A 17,309-nucleotide genomic window follows, 5' to 3' on the forward strand; every position below is an offset into this window, starting at 1 on the left:
GTTCGATTTTTAAATTTTAAATTTTAATGGCTTTGTTATGAACTGTTTAAAGAGTAACCAAAGGCACCAAGGTTATAGCAATAATAAAAAGAATGCAATCATGGGACAAAGACCAGACATGGAAAACAGACATACACAACACAGAACATAAAGTAACTAAAATCATACATACAAAGTAACAAAAGCAAATGAGCAACTCGGACTCCACTAAAACCTGGGAGCATGGACCAGGTACATCGGTAGGGTAAGCGTCCTCTGCTTTTCTAGAAACACCCGCCGAGTTGCTCATAAAAAGTCATGTCCGGGGTAGACAAATGACGAAAACTGTAACCCGTTCAATAAATCAGTTTTCATGGTGCAGATGGATACACCATAACGATGCACGAGTTCATGATGACCATAAAACTTCTGTAATGATGACTTCAATCCTGTAGCAACATAACCTTGTTCCAGAAGCCTATTTGTTAGAGTTCTAGCACGATACAAAAAGTCTGCGTAGTTTTGGCAAGCTCTGGCATAACTAGTTGTGATATGAACACTCCATATGCAGGTGCTGAAGGGATGTTGCCAAAGATGAAAGGAAAGTTGACAAGTCTGAATGAAAAGTAATCACGTTTGTCGTAAAGTTTGATCAATAGTTTTCCTTTACCAGCGATTTCTGAGTGTAGGTCAAGATATGAGGCCGACCTTACAGTGTCTGTAGTATTCTTTATTTCAAGTTCTTTTTGGTAGATGCGATGTATCAAATCCCCGAAATTAGGATTGTTTAAAGATAACACGTCACCTATATAGCGGAAACTGAGATTAAAGGATCTAGCTAAACGATATTCTTTCTTTCGGATCAGATCAGCTATAAAGTCAGCTTCATAAGAGTGAAGGAAAAGGTCAGCAAGTAAAGGAGCACAATTTGTTCCCATTGAAATGCCGACCGTTTGTTGAAAAACACGTCCACCACACTGGACAAATATGTTGTCGATTAAAAATTCCAGCATTTTGTAAACATCTTCCTCTGTATATTTGGAATATGATTTGGAATTATTTCTTACAAAATATGAGGAATCTCTACCAGAAACTATATATTTGTATTTAGGTGTACCATCTTTAAAAATGATAAATGTTTCATAGCTGTGGATCCTATTTCTTAACAGACATCTTTTGATATTAATAATGTTCATCTTCTTATTCTAATATATGCGCCGCGCCTTTTTATTGCTGAGTGTAGATTTCACATTTAAGTAGCAGTCTTTCTAAAAATCAGAGAGGAGGTGATTCATACATGTCAAACCCACTGAATTCGGTTTTATTTCTTGTTCAGAAAGAATTATTGATCACATTACCAGTCTTAGTTTTTCATTTGGGAGTTGCGCTGTTGAGAAAAATTTATATAGATTTCTCATGAAATTGTCACTTTGCAAGAGTTATCTTTCTTGATTTTGTTTGATTTGGTTGATTTTAATGGTAGATAAATGTATGATTTTCTAAAAAAAAAATGCAGATCAGAATGCACAAATGATTATCGTTAAGTGAAAATATAGCATATATATACTGAAAAAGCATCATTTGTTTGGTTGGTTTTTCTACAATATGAATCACTTTATCACTGGCAGTGTCTGAATTTTATGTGGACCGGTACTCAATTGTTTAATGTAGATTACATATTCATAAAAGAACAGGGAACAAACGAATGATTGGTTGAAACAGCTCGGAAGTACATAAAATCTCTTTGAGTAATTGTATTCATGAGAGTCTCCTAGACAAAAACAAAAAGAATTTTGAAAAATGAGGACCTTGGTACAAAAATATTGTACAAAATACAAATAAATATTAAACATATAAACAAATATTTGTTTATTGTCGTCTACATTAAAAATGCGTGAAGTGACTTCATGAACAGCGATTTTTGTATAAAAAACTCTTTAAACATATCATCTATATGAAAAAGAAAATCGTACCAGAACTTCAAAAAACGCATAGAGAATACACGATGAACAATTTGATATGTATGATTTTAATGTCACTGCTCAATATAAATATGAGTGTGCATAGTTTTGTACTTAGCAACGATTGGGTCGATGCCACTGCTTGTGCTCCAAAGGCTATTAATGGTATTCATCAGCCCAGAAGTCATATTTTTATTATAAATATTTTACTAAAATGTTTTAAATAAAAAAAAATATATAAGCGCTAAAACACCGATAAATCTTTGCACATAGTAGAACTCTTTGATCATAGATTGGGCTTTATCATGTTTATATTTCGATACTTTTGGTTTTGAGAACTTTCATTCAAAGTTTGGTTATCGATCTTCCTGCGCATTGGTTATGCTGCTGATGAGAAATTACCTTTTGAACCCTTGTAGAGCATGATGTAATTTGCAAATAAAACATGAGTGGTATTTTGTATTTTGGTAGGCTAGAAGAGCATTTAACATATATTTGTAATAATGGCAGCAATGATGAAACTTAGTCATTGCTCCCAGAAAACCATTGTCTGTTGTTTGATAAATTAGAGTAACATTCTTGCTTAGTAATTCATAGTTTTAAGATAAGGATAGACAAACTCAAACATTCACAAGAAATAGATGTCAATTATTTTAAGTTATTTATTCAGCTTCGATATTTTGTATAGTGCGTTATCGAAAAGATGCTTCGTCTTCAGGAACTCATATATCAATATATACTACCATACATCGTGTACTAAGTTAGAGCCCTAGATTTATCCTACGAGGAGGAATGACTCGGCCAGCGAAAGCTATATTTTTATATAGCCTAGCTGGCCAAGTGGTCTGGGGCGCTGGACTTTGTGCAGGCAGTGTTGCCATATATGTCACAGCGGTACGAGTTCGAGTCCCGCGGAGGGAACGACTAAAATTTGCATCGCAAATTTGACAGTTCTAACATCGTTTGGAATTTTTCAGCCCTTACTATACGTTTATATATCTTCCCTGTATCAATTTGATCCGATGGAGCAGTGTAGCTATATATATACATATACAACGTCTCAGAATGTGACGACTCTATTCACTACACTGCTCCATCGGATCAAATTGATACAGGGAAGATAACGTAAACTTATAGAAGGGTCTGAAAAATCCCAACGATGTTAGAACTGTCAAATTAGCGAAGGTAATTTTTGTCGTTCCCTCCGCGGGACTCGAACTCGTACCGCTGTGACATCTATGGCAACACCGCCTGCACGAAGTCCAGCGCCCTAGACCACTCGGCCAGCTAGGCTAATTTGACAGTTCTAAAATCGTTAGGGATTTTTTAGACCCTTTATATATATATTATTGTCGTGCGCAATGTCTAAAATACAAGATTGTATTTACGTGACTTTTTATTAATACTTATTTTGCTACATTAGATTAACTCTTTTTGCTTCTAGTAATCAATTATTTAAACTCAACACGTTCATAAGGAATAAATATCAATTAGAACCATAAATGTATTTATTTGAATTGCTTTTAATATAAACTCTTATGGTTTTAATGCTACCATTAAAAAAATCATTTGCATCGATATAAAAATTATTAAATAATTTATATCTAAGAGTACATCATTTATATGACTCGGTTAAATTGTTTTCTAATGATCCTTGCTTTGGGCCAAAGTGTGTGTCAGTGTCGTTATTTGCATTTGTGTTTAAACTAGAAAGTTCTTATCAACAAAAACAATACAGTAACCAGTTACACAAAATCAAATGAATTGAATGAACATTTTTCACTGAGCACGTTTTCAAACAATGTTAGTTTTTTTTTCAAAACATAAAAAAACATTCTCATGGTTATCATTAATAAGTATTTAATGTTGTCTTTGTCAACTTTATTTATAACATGCCTTTGGTATTTAGACCATTTTGAAGTTTTTAAGGACTTGTTATTGTGAATGAGACATTATATTTTAATATCTCCATGTATCACCAAAACATGATGCCTAAAGCATGCTTATTACTGCTTTTCTTGAAAATATTAGTCTGAACAGTCTAAGTTTTATCTGTAAACAAACACTTTTCTTCCTCGTTTATATCATGCTCGGGGAGAATGGAATATTATAGGGAAACAATCAGTTCATTTTTGAATACTCGAGACGAAACCCCGAAAGGAACAACCAGTACTCTTTAAAGACTGATACGTGTTTACATAATAAAAAAGGCCATTAACGTTTTATAAAACCCTCAAGAGGATTTATAAGAATTTTGAAACATACACTCCTTGAGACATTTAGGTTTCCCGCACGCACGATACCTAAACGCACGTTAAACAAACGCTCCGAGCATGCGTTTAAACACATGATACACGAACACTCATGGCCTGAGTTAAACGCACGAGCGTATAATATAACAAATATCTATAAAGAAAGTAAAAATTCACGTACACTACTTATTGCAGAATTGTCTGTTTAATTAATTATGAAAAATATTTTAGTTTCTTTCGGAAATGTCCCTGAACATACAGTATGATCAAAACATCGTTTACTGTAATCATTGAAAGTGTATAACAGTTTTATCGTAATATTGTGATCAGCACTCAATAGTAAATTCTTTAAATTGTGTTACAATTACTTTATACCATTAATACGACAAATACCATTACATATTAGAAAAATTAGAATAAGCAGGTTGTTTTTTTTATTTTGATCCTTCTGTTATACACTTAGATACACCGATTTTTACTTGGAAAGGAGTAATTTATAACCAGTGAGAAATTTTGAATCTAAGCTCACTGATGTTTTATCGAGATCAGTCGCCGCAGAAGATAATTAATCTTCCCGCTATTTCCCTACTGAATCCCCTGCCAACTAAAAAATTGACGGAATCACATTTCAAAATATTTTGTTCTCCTTACGTCAAGCAATGATATGAAGATAGATGATAACAAGAGTAATGACCTATGTGATCACAGTTTACAGGTTCATTTCGTCTTGTGAAAACAGAATGATTTTATGAACGAAGTTGACTGTTTTACCGTTGTCTTAAAACGTTCTTTGTTGTGTATGTCTGTATTCCATTTCGTCAGATTTCCGCTAGAATCTTAGAGTTCTCATGATGTCTCCAAGTAAAGACAACTTAGGTTTAATTAGGTTGAAAATACATTTTTAAAACTACTTCCGGAATTCAACTTTATTCCATATTGGTTTAATCAAAATATAATTGCAAAACGTTTCATAGTATCAGGTAAAGTTGTTAAAACAAAACAAAACAAAACAAAAACAAAAACAAAAACAAAAACAAAAAACAAAAAAACAAAAAAAAATTGTAATTTGACTAGTGATTTTTCAATCAAAACTCATATCCTCATTCTTTTCCTCTTATCTTTGTAAGTTTTTTTATAAAGTACCATGATATCATGTATTGCCACCAAAAAGGAATCGTATCATTTCCATTACATAATTAACACTTGATCACAATACTTATTTAGTGGAATAACGCAAATATATAAAGTGCTTTTACAATTTTTAAAAGCATTAGAGGTTTATTTTATTTAACGCCGGTGAATAAACATCCGTATACAATTTCAAAATTAACGTTAGCTGGCTGTCCATAGCTTTTAACATACTGTTAGATTTACGGTTTTCGCATTTTTCGTAAGAAAAGCCCGATATTTCAGACTGGAAAATTAGTGGACATTTTCGGGCTAGGGTGGGGCCTGGATGCATGGACGCAAACGGGACTAAAACCAAAAGCGGTGTTGACCTTTGGACAAGTCCAGCGGTTTACAATGTAACTACCTGGCTTTCTACTGATATATGAAGAGTTGAGGAGTTATAAATAGGTTTTTCTTCAGTAAAGTGTGGTCAAACTATTTCTCCACTAGATAAAAATAAGATATTCAACATGCGTGCTTAGGCCATGTTACATATTAAACATTACCATTAAGAGCAATGAAATAGATTGAATCAGTAATATGCTCAATGAAAATTGATTTCTCCCATTATATTTATAGAAAGCAAAACTTTGATATTATAAAAGGGTGGGATATTCATCGCAAAAATTTGATGAACACCCGGTGTTAAAAACGCAAAGTGCATGTTTAATCAATGGCTTAGAGCAGGAGAAATTAATTTATGATGCTTTACTATCATCAATACCCAACGATATCATATACACATTGCATCAATTAATAAAAAAAATGATGATTTGTATCAAAAATGAAGTTGCAAAGGTCAAATCATTGGGTATCACAGTGAAAACGATTACCATTCTACGAAATAATTTTAGTTATTTACATGCAATTGGCTATAGGGATATTCGGGTAATATAGTTTCGACAATTAATATATTTCAAACTTCTTCTTTCTTGAGGCGTTTACATAATAAGCATTTTTTATTTCTAGTTTGCTTAACCTTTAGTCATGCATTAAAAACAAATCAACTTTGAATCATTATTCCCTGGATTTATGTACAATATATTGCTGGTATTCACTAAATGACATGCGTATATCGGGCTCATTAGTCATATTGTATCTTCTTTGTTTCCGATATTCCTCTAAACTTAAATACATTTCACGCCATGTTTGTGTATAGCATAACAATATTATTTGAAGGTTATAAACCTTCGTGAATTTCATGAGTTTGGCAATTTAGGAAATTTAGCCAATCGAAATTATAATCTTTCATTTGTATGATGGAAATGTCAAATAAAAAAAAAATGTGGATTCTGTGAACTGACGTTTTGTTTTCACCACGAAAATTGGTATTCACGAATAAATACAATTCAAAGTATGCTTTGTGCCTTTCAGAATCCCGCGCTTCTGTTTTGTGACTCGTGATGCTATCTGTAAAATATTCAAAATGAAATATTTTAATGAAAAAATATCTTTCCCATTATCCATTTTGAAATTAAATTAAGGAAAAAAAACAACAAATGTTCTGTTTTGATCGATTGATTTTACTGTATTTTTAATTGAGTAGGCAAATGTCCATAACGGTTTCTATCGATAAAACCTGAAAATGTTATTTTATCCCTATTTGTAGATTCGTAAAGTAAGGCAAAGAACCAATGCATCACCATTTATGTATTTTGTATGTTGCAAATTATTGTTTGTTGTACTGTTGTTTCAAGGAGTTACCTACCATTAGCAGCATCAGAACCAAATACACAGGTAGATCTTCATCCAAAACTACATGAATGAAGTACTCAGAACTAAAAATATCGAAATAGGAAGTAAACATCGCATCGAAACTTGAGCCTCATGATAAGTGATTTAGTGCCTTTCAATGTTATAGTAATGATATAAATTAGGTCCGACAAGTCTAACTTCTAGAGTAGTGAATAACCCCGCGGATATATGGCTAAACAACAGTGGCGTCGACCAAGCAGCTGCTAAATATAAAACTATTGCAAATCTCTGATTGTGAAATATCATAACAAAATATTTCGTTGATAAAGCGCACCAGATAATGCTGTCTTTTTAGTACAGAGCCAAAGTCTAATTGAATTTTGTCAGGTGTTTCATCCTACAAAAAACATTCTATTGTAATTGCATGAAGAACGTCCCTCACAATCCTGGAATAACCATATCAATGTGTTGTTATGTTAGAGTGTGCATGCTTTAATAGGAATTTGTACAAGAATAGGTAATATGTATGGTGATAAGAAAAGAATAATAGGACATGAGTTTGCTCTATATTAGAATTGTGTATAAGCAATTAGTCTTTGTACTTTCTTTGTGTTTTTCTTTGATCTAGGCACGCAGCTTCACTATGCCTAAAGTTTTGTGGGCTCAGTATACAGAAAAAAGTGAAAAGAACACCATGCCTATATTCAAAGGCATGTGTACACTGGGGATTTTTAAATTTGCAAAGATTAATAATAAAACACGATGAGTTAATTCAAATGTATCAATGCAAATGATACACACACACACACACACACACACACACACACACACACACACACACACATATATATATATATATATATATATACAAACGTCTCAGGATGTGACGACTCTATTCGCTACACAGTTCCATCGGATCAAATTAATACAGGGAAGATACATAAACGTATAGAAAGGTCTGAAAAATTCCCAACGATGTTAGAACTGTCAAATTTGCGATGCAAATTTTTGGTCGTTCCCTCCGCGGGACTCGAACTCGTACCGCTGTGACATCTATGGCAACACCGCCTGCATTAAGTCCAGCGCCCTAGACCACTCATTTTTAAGTCTTTTCTTTTATCATTACATTTACAGTAAATGTGTTAATTTTAGTGGCGGACAGTTATATTCATAACTTCACTCTATAAGAAATAGAAAGATAAAAAAAGAAAAAATTACAATCAAATAATAAAAATTGTAAAAAAATGGCTGGGAAAATATTTCTGTATGTGTTTTATAGACCTTTTCGTTATAAGTCGATGAGCAGTATACATGATGAGAGATACATTCGGTATCTCAAGCACAGCCTTGTGTACACCAAACAAATCTGTTCAGTCCGTTTGAAAGATCTAAGCACTCGGTATCCGTTACACATCTTAGTGGTAAGAACTTTCCCTTACACCATATACCATCTCCATTCCCCATCATTACCATCCTCATTCCACATTGATAATGTCTAATTCCCGGTTATTTTTAGTTAAATTTACGTTTTTCATATCTATAAATATTCTAAACTAATTCCCTCATCCTCTCTATTCAAAATCCCCATTCTCTATCTCCATTCCCCATCTCCCATATGCCATAAAATAGGAACCTTTCCCCATATAGTACTGTATAATCTTGTGAATGTGTTTATGTCTTATTTTTTGTACTTGTAATGGTGTTGATTAGTCGCCTTATTGGATGTATAAATCAATACGTGCCATCAATTATAGCCTAAATACGACCCACATAATACCAAAAAAACAGCAAAGTATTGTGTTGTTATTGAAATAACATGATTTAAAATTGAGACACCGTTAAAAATAGCGAGGAAAGGATTGTTCGATAGTGTGAAAACAATAAAATATCTTCTTTCTCAATGTTTTTCAGCATTTCAAATTTGTGCAATGTCTGAAATTTTGCTATTTCAGTATTTTCCAATAAAAGATATAGTAATTATGCGAACTAAAAAAAGGAAAATATACGATAAAAAGAATTGAACAGCACATTGAACCCAACTGGTAAGAAGAAAACCAAATGCTATTATTTACAAAATATACCAAAGTTTGGAAACAGGACAACGACTGACCTTGACAATGAAGCTATTTCTAAGTAGTTTTGTGCAGGCCGCTATGCCCTAACTTGAATTATGGTGGATGGGTCATAATTTATTGCAAAAGTAATGAATTGAATTTGAATTCCTTACGCTGGAGGAGTTGGATTGTCACTGGAAAGGATGTGATAGTTAGCAATAGGGATATAAAAGTTTTTGAATTTTTCATAGCAGTTTTTATCTAATATCTAATTTCACTTCTGTTTTTTTCGAGATTGTGGTCAAGATAAGAGGCAATGCCTTTAAAGGTTTCTTTATATAAAGCTCTCTTGTATGAGATAAAAATAGTTACCTACTCGACAATTATCTAGTAAAAATGTGTGATTGAAAGCAATTTGAAATTAAAGAACTGTGCCGTTTATTGCAATTTTAATAAGTCAGTGAGAAAATGCCTATCGGTAAACCTTATGTCTGTTAGAAACACTGATAAATTAAATATGATTAAACATGATTAAAGTTGTGATCATATGAAAATTCAAAATGGTTATCATTTTATATGCAAATGTATTGAATTTTATAACAAAGCACATTTATCCTCGTTCTACTTAATTCGTAAAAAAGCTGTGGAAAAATTGAACTTTTGTTTATTTAACTGTGAATGTGAGGTTAATGTGTTGAAACAATCGACAATTTGAAAAACAACAGACAAAGAGAGTTAGATCTTAGAAATACTTTTTTGGAAAAAAATAAACACTGAAAAAATCCGTGTCAAATTTCAGTTAAAGTTTGGAAAACTACTGATAACGTAGTATACGTCCAGCGTAGGTATTGATAAATTAATGATATGCACTAATAAAGATTTTAAAATAAACAATGTAAGCGATAATATACATTGTGGAAATAGAGATACTTAGAGTTTCTTAAATATCTTTAAAGAGAGAGAGAGGGGGATAAAGAAAATGTTTCCATTATATAATTTTCAGTAAATTCATTTACACAGCCAAATGTGCCACATATGATAATCATATGGTGCTCGATTCATATGATAATCATATGGTAATCATATGCCAATCATATGGTAATCATATGACAATCATATGATATTGAACATATGATAGTCATATGATATTGAACATATGATAGTCATATGATTATCATATGATTTTCATATGGTAATTTTGGCTTAAAAACATATGACAATCATATGTTTGTGAACAACATGATTATCATATGATACTCATGCGATAATCATATGTATACCGAAACATATGATTATCATATGGTGCTCGATTTATATGATAATCATATGATGCAAACCATATGATTCTCATGTGTGGCACATTTGCCTGTGTACGATTGTTATTTATCATATGCATCAATATAATTTTTATTTTACGATTATTAATTTGTGATTAATTATTCGTTTGCTTTCTGCTTTACAATGTCGTATAACTTTCTAATTGAATTCGTGTATCTTGAGAATAGTTTGTTTATGAATATGATTGAGAGCACACTACTTTTAGTGAGATGAGAATTATGTATTGAATACTGTAAAAAACACATTTAATTTTTTAATTTTTTATACCTCTCTGATTGGAAGAATTTCACAACAATCTTATCTAAGATTTCAATTTGGATATTTGTCATGATTTGTCTTTGTCAAATAATACTAAGAGGAATAAAAGTATGAGATACCCTGAAATGCTTACTCAAACAAACTTAAATTCCTCTCTTAAAAATAACATAAATTTCACTATATAACATAAAACAAGATTTAACATTTTCACAACTAATACAATTAAATGCTAAAAAATACAAGTCAAATAAAGAACTAAAATATGTTGGCATTACCGTCACTTTATCATTTGATTACTCCCTGAAGGTGGAGTAACAAGGTTATACCGGTTATCAAAATAATGCAAACCATGGAAAACAGACATACACAACAAAGAACATAAAATAACTAAAATCATACATACAAAGTAACAAAAGCAAATGAGCAACCAACTCGGACTCCGCTAAAACTGGGAGCATGGACCAGGTGCACCGGTAGGGTAAGCGTCCTCTGCTGTTACTAGACAAACGAGGAAAGGAAAACTATGACTCGTCGAATAAATCAGTTTTCATGGTGCAGATGGATACACCATACCAATCCACGAGTTCATATGACGACCATCAAACTTCTGTAGTGATGACTTCAATCTTGTAGCAACATAACCCTTTTCCAGAAGCCTATTTGTTAGAGTTCTAGCGCGATACAAAAAGTCTGCGTAGTTTCGGCAAGCTCTGGCATAACGTATAAGTTAGCATTAGCGTCACTTTATAGTTTGATTACTCCCTGAAGGTTTTTTCATACTTATTAAAGCACTTTTGGTAATATTTGTAAGTATTTGCTATTTTTTTTTAAAGTTATAGATTGTATTTGTTGCGTTTCACCATATTGGTGCTTTTTTCTATTGATAATTCAATTCCGAATGTAATTCTTTTAACAGTAGCAAAACGTATATTTAGAGTTCAATTAATCCCATGAAAGAAGCTGGAAGAATTTAAAGTGCAATTTTAGCATAATTATCCAAAGAAAGTGATAGAAAATAAAATAAAATAGGTACAATGACGGCAAAAATGACTTTTTAATTTCAGGAAATATGCATCGAAAAAGATGTACAAATACTTATTAAAAGAAACTAGACATATCGAATCAAGAAAAACGTTAAAAACTAGCAACATTAAATTCATTTAAAAATAAATGGCATAGTCATAGAGATAGGTGTAAGATGATTGTGGTTTTTTTTACTTTAAAAGAAGCGTAACATTATTGCATCCAATCCTACAAGGCAATGAAAACAGACACATATACTGACACAAGTAACTGAGATCAGACAATTCAAGGCACCCAATGGAATGTTACGCCATGTTTAACAAAAGAGGTTATTTTATCTAGATGTGGTTAAAATATTTATTATTAAGGCAGTGGTACTGTAAAATTAATTGCGACCCTGTTCAAGAAAGTAATCTAGTCGATATGTTCAGGAAAAGTATTTTAGTTGCTTCGGGTGTTCATTTAAGCTTTAATGAATACAAGACATATATGTTACTACACACACAATTGGAAAAATTGGAAGAACTCAAGTATCTGTATTCGTTTGGAAATAGAAATAAAAAAAGATATCAAATTAAAAATTGCTTTGCTTACGTAAAATCGTTATAAAATGAATGCATAGCAAACAAAAATTACCACTTTGTAATATTGACAAGCTCCCACGTGGACACTTGGCGGCTAAATCCATAAAACGCGTTATTGCACGTGTTTTGCAACTTCCTGTTATAGTCAAGATTAAGTCAAAGAATACCGCCATAATTTACAATATCTTATAGATCTCAACGATAGTGCTAAACTTCAGTAACATAGGGATAAACGCATTTTTATCTTTTCATCGTGTGTCATTTGATACACATGATTTTTTTACGATAATTAATTCGCGATTTATATTTATTATAAACGTCAATGTATATATTGTTGTTAATGTTACTAATTTATTATTTATGTTTATTGTTCTTTTATTGATTTTGATTTGATTTTATACCGTCGCTGCAGTGTCACTTTTTACTTTGCTTCGTGTATTACAAGAGTTGTTTGTCTATGGTACATAAATATGATCGTGAGTTGATACTTCTGTGTTAAATACTGTACGGGGTATTTTTGAATTGTTTCATACTTTGTTTCATACTCAAGTAAATGCGTTTTGTATGATTTGTTAACGATTTTATCAGGCTTTTATCTTGCATAAAAGTTCTACTTCACACATAACTCATATTCTACGACAGAATAAAGTATACATATTCAACGTAAGGAAGTAGACCTAGGGTAAGGGAGACAACTCTAAACTTGGAACGTTTGTACTCACCATTTTACAACAATTTTATGTAAGCATCAAAGTATATTGGACTGAATTCACTCTGTTTCAAGGAAAAGCTTGAACGGTTTTGGTGAAATTGAATTAGATACAAACTTATCACTGATTTCAAGAGTTATATCCCTTAACCTAGGTCTACCTCAATATGTGTCTACTCAAACTGAAATACATCTTTTAGAACAAATATAAATTTCAATAGACTACATAAAAAAGATGTACAATAACAAAAAGCATATTCAATTTCAAAATTACGAATCAAATCAAAAAGTTATAAAAAGAAGGCTGTCATTTCACTCACATTTTTGTCTGACCTATATCATGTGCTTATGCATTCTTCGGGTGTGTTATCTAAAGGAAGATTACAGTGAAAGCATTCAGGACGCTTACTCTACAGGTGCACCTGGTCCATGCTCCAAGTTTTCAGTGGAGTCCGAGTTGCTCATTCATGATTTTGTTACTTTGTACGTATGATTTTAATTACTTTATGTTTTTTGTTGTGTATATCTGTTATCCATGCCTGGTCTTTGTCCTTGGATTACATTATTTTGATTTTGGACTCCACTAAAAAGTGGGACCATGGACCGGGTGCACCGATAGGGTAAGCGTCTTCTGCTTTTCTAAAAAGGCTCGTCGAGTTGCCCATAAAAAGTTCAGGGTAGACGAAAGAGGAAAGGAAAACCTAATACGTTGAACAAATTAGTGATCATGGTGTAGATGGAAACACCCAAACGATTCACGAGTTCATGAAGACGACCATATAACTTCTGTAGTGATGACCGCAATATTGTAGCAACATAACCCTGTTCCAGAAATCTAATTGTAAGAAGTCTAGGGCCATACAATAGTCTGGGTAGTTACGGCAAGCTCTGACATACCGTATGAGTTGTGACATGAAAACTCCATACGCAGGTGCTGAAGGGATGTTGCCACAGATGAAGGGAAAGTTGAGAATACGGAATGCAAAGTCATCACGTGTGTCGCTTAGTTTGATCAATAGTTTTCTTCTACTTTCGATCTCTAATTGTAGGTCAAGATATGAGTCTGACTTCACAGTGTATCATTTGTTTCAAGTTCTTTTGGGTTTGTTGCCATATATCAAATCCCAAAAACTAGAATTTTTTAACAATAAGAAGTCATCTAAATAGCTGAAACTGAGATGAAAGGATCAGATTAGCCCCCTAAGGGTGAAGGAATAGGTCAGCAAGTAGAAAAGCACATATTGTTCCCATTGGAATGCCGACCGTTTATTGAAAAACACGTCCACCACACTGGACAATTATGTTATCGATAAAAAATTTCCAGCATTTTGAAAATATCTTGTTCGGTATATTTGTAAGATGATTTGGCATTACTTTTTACAAAGAAATATATAGTTGTATATGGGTTAACCATTTTCTTTGGAGAAAAATCATGTATGAGGTTTTTGAGTCTGGTATTTAATTGAGTGTGGTGAAAGTATTAAAAGTAGAAAAAAATCAAGAATAGAAGATAAAACCGAAACAATTAATAAATATCTACTATGTTGTTGACTTAATGCAGACATGTCAAAGTGAAATTATGTTTTAAAGTTTTATAGCTAGAAAACCGGTGTTCATACTTTCTTTAAATGTTATAAGTGTGTCTTAAAATAGAAAACGCAACTAAGAATGATAATTGATACATAACTTTTCGTCTTCTAAATTTTCGGAACAACAACCATAAGACTAATTTGAATGCTGCTTTTTATTGAGTGTTTAAATTTTAATATAGCTTGTTCCCTCATAGTAAATTTAATATAGTTATATCTTGTAGACAGTAACAAAACCTTTTGGAGCACAATTAATTCCATGAGAGAAACTGGAGAAACTTAAAGTAGCACTCCAGCTAAGAATCGGGTAAATGTGATTCATGGGCAAAAAGCCTACACATTTTTATTTTTGATATTTTGTTTGAATTGCCATAGTAAATAGAAATTAACATTCAGTTTTTCATGTAACCCGTGCTCATAAGAGATAAAAATTATATGGAATGCACTGTAAATTTCAAAATAAAGGGAGATAAATCTGTAAATGACACTCAAATACAATAGAAAACATTGATTATCTCCTAAGAGCAGGCAGGTTTGAATGAATAATTACATATTCATGGTATAGACCCATAAAGCAACTTAATTACAAAAATAAAAATAGGTAGCCTTTTTTAGGTGTATCACATTTTTTCCGATTTTGCATGATTCTTACACAGACAGCTACTTAACATGATTATTCATACAAAGTGACAAAATATCAAATAAAATAAGTAAAACGACGGGAATATTGACTTTTTAGTTTAGGGAAAAATACATCGAAATACAAATATCTAATGGAAAGAACCAAGCATATTAAAAAAAAAAAACTTTGAAAACAAGCAGCTTTGAAATCGATTTATAAGTTCATTGATGTAATCAAGGAAAATAAGTATAAGATAATTTGTGTTTTCTTTTAAGAACAGAAAAATTCTAACGTTTAATATTACAAGGAAACCGGAAAAATAAATTGACAAAAGTAATTGATGTCAGACAATTCAAAACAAACCAATGGAATATTACGTTTTATCATATATTTAGATTAAAATATACTTTTCTGTATATGCATTATAATGATTGTAACTCGCACACCAACACCTATATTGCATATCATTTATTGCACCCCGCTGCAAAAGAAAAAAAATGAGTGTAGTAAAAAAATATATTATAATGAACATAACATGTCTCTGTATCACATGCGGTATTGATCATCGACCTATATCGTCTCTCGAACCGGTAGCCTTGGAGTATCGGGTTCATACGGCATGTGATACAGATTTTGGCATGTAATATTCAGTATGTATTTTACTTAAGATGTGAACAAAATATTCCTTTAAGAAGTGACAATTTCACAAATAGGGGCAACAAACAACTGGATTGCATTTACATATAACCCACCCAATATAGAAAATAATATAGTCAATATTTCTAGGAAAATTGTTAAATTTGCCTCTGACATTTAAATCTACTTACATGCATACAAGGTATATTTTACTGCATACTTTGTTAGAAAACTAAATTTCTACACTCATTTGAGCACAAAGAAATAGATGATCTTTGTCTTAATAAAACTTTGACTAATCACAAGTCATTCATGTCTTCTCTCAATATCGAAACAAAATGTGAGGACTTACATTACTTGTATTTGATTGCTAAACTTCATAGGAAGCCATACAAAGAAAGGTATATAGCTGGATCTTTATCTTGCACAACGCAAGAGATGTCAATTCACCTTAAAAAGATATTGTGCGCAGTGAGAATTGGATAGCAAGCTATTTGCAGTAGCACTTACTGTCGTAGTTGTATAAAATCCCTCGGAAATGTTCTTTCCAGACTTTTGACTTTTCAACTCTTTACACTACGTTGCCACATGATTTTTACTACTGAAGTTGGCATTCTGTTTAACACTAAAGGTGCTCCGCAATATATCCACCAGACTTCGAGATAAAGGTTACCACAGAAACAACTTCATCTGCATCTTTTTTGGACTTACGCCTCGAATTTGACAACAGTGGTCATATCAGCACTAAGATTTGTGATAAAAGGAACGACTTTAATTTTAATATTTTTAATTCTCCTTACCTTTGCAGCAATAAACCTTCATCTCCAGCATGTGGTGCTTATATTTTACAATTCATTTCCTACGCTAGAGCGAGTACTAACTACTCTGATTTCCTTGAGGGCAATAAAGATTTGCGCGACAGTCTCTTGAACCAGCGGTATTAGGAATTGCGTCTCAAAAAGTCTCTAACTAAATTTTTTTGAGATATCAGTACATAGTGAAAAAAACATTGTTTCTTCTAAAATAATGAATAATGTTTTTTTTTAAATGTGCTGATGTGACCGCTGATTTACCAATTTTAACGCAAAAGCATGCAAATGCTATGTAATTACCACCGGTATATTTACGGAAGAGGGAGATGTAAAACCTAGATTTAACCCACCATTCCGTTTAAAATGCCTATACCAAGTCAGTGGCATTGCGGTACCAGCTACTCCGGTGGTGTAATATCTATTTGCCAGATTTGTTTTCGACTTGACGTGATAATAGATCGGATTAGTGTTCGGTAATTTTGTTGTTAACCTTATTTTGTCTAATAAATACGTATGACATTGAAATGACAGCGTATTAATGTTGCTACATTCCCCTAGTGGTTCAATTAAACTTTATAGATAAATCGTAAAACGCGTTTTTTATGTGTTTGTAACTTCCTGTTATAA

Source organism: Perna viridis, chromosome 8, assembly GCF_037379345.1.
Source record: "Perna viridis isolate PV_CMFRI_1.1 ecotype Kerala chromosome 8, ASM3737934v1, whole genome shotgun sequence".
Lineage (NCBI taxonomy): Eukaryota > Metazoa > Mollusca > Bivalvia > Mytilida > Mytilidae > Perna > Perna viridis.